Genomic DNA, 6,483 nt, shown 5'->3' with positions numbered 1-6,483 from the left:
TGTTTGGATAGCATGTGTATCTACTGAGAACAGCTTATCAATGGTGGCAAATCGGAGCAGCTTAATCTCTTGCTCTCCGCAGTTCAACACTCTCATGGGCACTCTTCCCTTCCATATTAATGAATAAAACTATGATGTAAATAGCATATAGATACCCCACAAATGCAGGTAAAAGTAGGTTATGGGAAAAGGGGGAAGAGAGAAACAGGAAAATAGTGGAATAAAGTATACCTTCCAGGTGGGAGAGGAAATGGCAGCACAGCCAGTGGAGGTGAAGCAAGGGGAGCCTGCAACTAAAGAGTTGAGAGCGTTATCACATGGTGACTGAGCCTGATTGTAACGGGAGCATAGAGGTGCCGATCCTGTCTTACCTGCGTTGGTGTAGAAGTGGGTGTCCTGTGGTGGAGTCAGCTGTGTGCAGTGGTGGCCGTGGGTTCTTTTATGTGCGACCGTAGTAATAGCTGCGCCCACTTCCTGTATGGGAGTGGAATGCAGTGAGGCTAATGGAACGCACGCCTGCGCATTTGTGTTTAACGTCGCGCATGTGCAGAACGGAGAAAAGGCTGCGCTCACTTCCTAATGAAAGGGAGTGAGACGCAGCTGGGAAGGGAAGGGAAAAGATTAGGGTTTGGGGATGATGAAAGGGCTTTCTACGGGCAAGGATGGCAAAGGGTGGCAGTGACGGAAAGTCAGGCAGCCTGTCCTGTCCTGTCCTGTCCGTCCGTCTTTTTGTATCATGAATTGGAAAGACTGCAAGGGGGAGGGGAGGTGCTTGGAGGAGGAGGAGTTATTCAGATTAATTGCAGTGGGCGGCGGCTGCAAAAAGCATCATTCTTCTTGTTTTTGCTCTGCAAAACAGCCTTTTCAAGGGTTGGCTTGGGTGACAAAATGTCTTCTGTAGGCGTGGGTTTGTCTCCCTCTCCCTAAGATGTGTCCGGTATAGGCCAGGGTGCCACTCAAGGCCGTAACCAATTCGGGTTATAGCTTCTCAGCCTTTTGGCTAAGATCAAGTGTAGTTTCGGAGGACGCTACCTTGGTCGGTACTGGAAGGTGCCTGGGATTGCACGTCTGCCGGCCTTGAGGAAGTGTGTGCGCCTTCTGGTGACACATAGCCCTCTTGTGCCTGGACGGTTCCCAGGCAACGGGAGGCGATCACCTTTGTTATTTTGAAGTCCTACTGATAAACAGAAAAAAAAAAAAATTAAATCTGTTCTTATCAGTTTAATATCTGATACGTCCCCTCTCTGGGGACCATATATTAAATGGATTTTTAGAACAAGGAGATGGAAAAAATCTTGCTCTGTCCACTCCACGCATTGACCTGGTATTGCAGTACCTCCAGGACCGGTGCACCCCTTCTTAACCCAGTTTCCAAAAGCAGAACTCAATTCACCTGATTCAAATGAGCCCCATTAGTGAATTGAAAGAAAGCAAAAACTTTATATGCACCTCAATTTGGCCAATTCACTTTTCACACTTTCACCCTTTTTTTTATCTTTCACACCTTTTACTTGCTTTATTGATGCAAAAGCTGTGCCAAATAGCAAACTCATCTCCACTCAACTTGACCAACTCTGCTATGTCCCGTGCAGTATCTTATTCTCAGTCTTATCTAGATCATTTGCAATTGAATAGAATAGATCCCTTTTGGACACATTGGATTCAGCTGCTGCAGTGACTGCAGGTGTTAGAAGATGCAGACTTGGCATCAGGTGCTGTCTATCAGATTCCACTCCAATTAAAGCTTCCATTGTTTTTCGGTGTTTTCTTTGAGCAATGATGATGTCTTTAGTGATCTGTTGGCTCCCTCTCCTGGAGGAAGAGTTTGCTTGCTCTTGGACTTTCAAAAAGAGAGGTCATGATAGACATTTAGCTTCTGAGCCCAATTGGGGACAGTCATGGGTGATGAATGTTTTGCAACCTGCTGCGAAGCCTGATACCGCAATATAAGGAACGTCAAATACTAAGAATGGGCGGCCTATGAAAGAATTAGTACTTTCATTAAGCATACTTAAACGGCTAATTGGGAATAGACAAACTGTAAAAAGCCCTCTGAGAAAGCCCCTCTCTAACCTTTGTTAGTAAGCTTTTCTGTAGTCTGCCTGTTGATGTATTTTCCGTTTGAACAGTGCACAACATGAAGTGACGGAACACTGGCTTGTCACAATGTCCCCCGCTGACATCACGATAGCGCTGCTGCCTAGAAAGCCAGCTGCGCAGCAGAAGTTGCTCTTTGGGTGGGATGGTGGGCTAATGTATCTATTCCTGCTTGGTGTGAGTTTGACATGATCTAGAGCAACGAGTTCCAGCGGCTAGCGGTTGATTATTGGCTGTAATGGGGCTTTCTGGCTGGTGCCAGCCTTTCTTCTTAGCACACAGGAACCACAATCCCTACACCATGCTTCGATGGATTCTCTCATCCCAGCCCAGTAAAACTACATATTTCACACAGTTATAAGCAGCCCATGGGCATTCACCTGGATTAAAACCCATAACAGCTCATAGACCAAACAATCAATCTACCACTGGACCAAAGACAGGAAGCTAAATCCACTGCCTGCGGTAACTAACTTAATCCTATAGTCTACTCACACAACAAACCCAAGAGAAAGGAAAAAAACATGGCTTCGATTATCCATCCAATGAAAACGCATAACCATTGTGAGCCATTGGACAATGCAATTGCACACATGGTGACATGGTGCACGGCCCAATGAATCAAGTCTGTACTTCATATTCACGGTTTAAGCCCTTGGGTTCTAATGTGTCCAGAGTACATATCCAGAAAGATTCCCTTTCTTTGTGCTAAGCACAAGTCAACAATACGTTGTAAGCAGATTCTATTACCAGTCCCACACCATTTTGTGACGCATAATCGCACAGTGGCCCAATTAAGATTCCAAGTCATCGAACATGTCCCAGCCATACGCAGAGGAGGCGATAGAATTAGGAAGCTCAAAGAAAGGGAATCTTTCTGGATATATACTCTGGGCACGTTGGAACCCAAGGGCTTAAACCATGAATATGAAGAACCGACTTGATTCATTGGGCCGTGCACATTTTTTCTAACGCCCGGTTCTTTTTCGTGTTCACACTATATATGGCTCCAGTATGTATGGAGTTCCATTCTTCCTTGTTTTTTATTTGTCATGTTTGTCTGATTACCTTGTCTAACAGTTTTTTCTCCCCTTTCTTTACCTTCCAGGTTCCCATAGTCACGTGAAATATCCCTGTTGCACTTGATTACGGCTCACTATTCACTATAGGATGTCTTATATCTAACATCACACTCTCACCCATCAGCACTCTATAGGTTTGTATAAGGTATGCGCTTACACATCCGGTCCTCCATAGGTATTTCCACTTATGTAGCACTATCCCTATGATCACTCATAACTCATACCCTTGTAGTCAATTACAGCCTCCTCTCTCCCCTCTCCCCTTCTCCCTTTCCATCTATAATTTTGCCAGTACAATATTAGTTTACATTAGGCACACACTCACATATTCCTTTCCTTAGTGACTTATTGTAATTCACATTCGCATACAATTCTCTATGCCTGCCCCATTACTACATTCATACCTACTTGACCCTATCCTGATACCCCTTGTCTCACCTTGTTGGTCCCTACACCTGTTATCATCTCCTTTCCTGTGTCTGTCTTGTCACACAACACATTTTAGCATATCCCTTGTGCTCCTTATTACCTGTCCTGCCTATTAGAATTATGTCCATTATGTCCATGCATGGCCCAATGAATCAAGTCTGTACTTCATATTCATGGTTTAAGCCTTTGGGTTCCAATGTGCCCAGAGTATATATCCAGAAAGATTCCCTTTCTTTGAGCTTCCTAATTCTATTGCCTCCTCTACGTATGGCTTGGACATGTTCGATGACTTGGAATCTTAATTGGATCACTGTGTGATTATGCGTCACAAAATGGTGTGGGACTGGTAATAGAATCTGCTTACAATGTATTGTTGACTTGTGTTTAGCTCAAAGAAAGAGAATCTTTCTGGATATGTACTCTGGGCACATTAGAACCCAAGGGCTTAAACCGTGAATATGAAGTAAAGACTTGATTCATTGGGCCGTGCACCATGTCACCATGTGTCCAATTGCATTGTCCAATGGCTCACAATGGTTATGCGTTTTCATTGGATGGATAATCGAAGCCATGTTTTTTTCCTTTCTGTTGGGTTTGTTGTGTGAGTAGCCTATAGGATTAAGTTGGTTACCGCAGGCAGTGGATTTAACTTCCTGTCTTTGGTCCAGTGGTAGATGGATTGTCTGGTCTATGAGCTGTTATTGGTTTGAATGCAGGTGAATGCCCATGGGCTGCTTATGACTGTGTAAAATATGTAGTTTTACTGGGCTGGGATGAGAGAATCCATTGAAGCATGGTGTAGGGATTGTGGTTCCTGTGTGCTAAGAAGAGAGGCTGGCACCAGCCAGAAAGCCCCATTGCAGCCAATAATCACTTAATAACTTTTTCAACTTGTCATCATATGGGAGGCCTTCCATTCCTTGTAGTAGTCTAGTTGCCCACCTTTGAACTGACTCTAACTTCTGAATGTCCTTTTTAAAATGTGGAGCCCAAAACTGGTTCCCATATTCCAGATGTAGCCTTACAAGTGATTTATAGAGGTTGATCATCTTTACTTATCATTTAAAACTTTCAAACTGGTACACTCAACACATAAAGCCCCCCCCTTTTAAAGAGTAGTTTCCCTGTACCTAAGTGGGGGTCTACCTAGGTTGGAGCGAGTGGACCTTCGGGGTCCGGTGTCAGTGGTGACAGGCAGTGGGGCAGAGGGAACAGTCAGTTCCTCCTCCCTGCTATCATGTGGGGCAGGCGGAGGCGTAGGGGAGCTGGGTACAGGTACATCCCTGGGCACTGGCTCGCGGTTAACCGTTTCCATCATTTCTTCATCCACGGGTTGTGGGAACAGTATCACTGGAAGGATCACCGCACCGTTCTGTGTAGGCCAGTCTGCTGGAAAATCACCCATCATGGTGTGGATTACCTCTTTTTCCTTCTCCACTGGACTGGGAACTGGAGCCTCATCCGCTACTCTCAATGCTGGTGGGCACTTCTTCAGGTGGTCTCGGGAAACCGTGGCCAAAGTCCCCCCCTGGTCACGGCTGATCTGGTAGGCCTTCCCATTCTCCCATCCTGTGGGCTGGACTACATACGGGGTTTTTTCCCATTGATCATCCAGCTTGTGGGCCCTTCTTTTCCGCTTCAGCACTACATCCCCAGGTTGGAAGGAACCGGCAGGCGCCTTCTTGTTGAAGCACTGCTCCTGTTGTCCCCGACTCCGGCACAAGTTCTTTTCAACATACTCCTGGACCTGTCGGTACTGTGTCCTCCGCCGAGTGTCCCATTCAGCTGTCGACAGGAGTGCTTCTGAAGCTTCCAAGCCCATTTCCAGATCCACTGGTAGCCGGCCGGGACGAGCTCTCATCAGGTATGCTGGAGTGCATTTCGTAGAGCTGGAAGGGATGTTGTTGTACATATCGACCAGGTCAGGTAGCTTCTCCAGCCACAGGTTCCGCTCTTCCAGTGGTAACGTCTTGAGGAGGCCCAGGACCAAGTGGTTCATCTTTTCACAAATGCCATTGGTTTGGGCGTGGTAAGGCGTGGTCCGGATTTTCTTGCAGCCGTACAACTGGCAGAATTCCTGGAATACCTCTGCTTCAAAGGCCGGACCCTGGTCGGTAAGCACCCTCTCCGGGTACCAATGCGGTCAACAGAAATAAGCCTGGAAAGCCTTAGCAGCGGTGCGGCCGGTTAAGTCCTTAACTGGGACAACCACCAGGAACCTCGAGTAGTGGTCTACGATGGTCAGAGCGTAGGTGTACCCACTTCGGCTGGGGGTGAGCTTTACATGGTCAAGGGCAACCAGCTCCAGCGGTTGGTGTGTAATGATCGGGTGTAGGGGTGCCTTCTGGCTGGCCTCGTCCTTCCTTCTCAATGCGCAAGGGCCACATTCTCGGCACCAGGCCTCCACAGATTCCCGCATTCCACTCCAATAGAACCGCTCTCTTAACAACATCTCTAGCTTCTTCCACCCGAAGTGCACTGCACCATCATGGTATGCTTGCAGGACGGTGGGCACTTTAGCCTGGGGAATCACCAGCTGGCGGATCTTCTCGTGAGTCTTTGGATTAATCAGCTCGCGATACAACTTCCCCTGGTGTAGGTATAGCCGGGTCCGTTCTTGCCACAGACGTTGGGCTTCGGCAGGGGCAGCAGGGTCTATCCCAGCAGAACCCTGTTCCACTAGAGTCTTGACCAGGCGGACAGCAGGTGCCTGGTCCTGAGCTTCCTGCCAGTCCTGTCGGGGCAGCGGATCCAGGTTCACCCGTTGTTGGTAGACGTGCACCTTCTCAGTGAATGGCCGGTGAAATGCAGGCAACTCGATCTCTTCGAGGTCATCATCCTCTGGCCCCTCTTCCGACAGGTGGGGCATCCGGGA

The 6,483-nt window shown here is 47.5% G+C and overlaps 1 pseudogene; it reads left to right on the top strand.

Moving 5' to 3' along the window:
• Positions 1–1,151: 1,151 nt before the first annotated feature.
• Positions 1,152–1,358, top strand: LOC142269277 (U2 spliceosomal RNA; annotated as a pseudogene).
• Positions 1,359–6,483: the final 5,125 nt, after the last annotated feature.

This window comes from Anomaloglossus baeobatrachus, unplaced genomic scaffold, assembly GCF_048569485.1.
Source record: "Anomaloglossus baeobatrachus isolate aAnoBae1 unplaced genomic scaffold, aAnoBae1.hap1 Scaffold_3160, whole genome shotgun sequence".
Lineage (NCBI taxonomy): Eukaryota > Metazoa > Chordata > Amphibia > Anura > Aromobatidae > Anomaloglossus > Anomaloglossus baeobatrachus.
The sequence above is the reverse complement of the archived record's forward strand: the minus strand, read 5'-3'. Positions and strand labels throughout refer to the sequence as shown.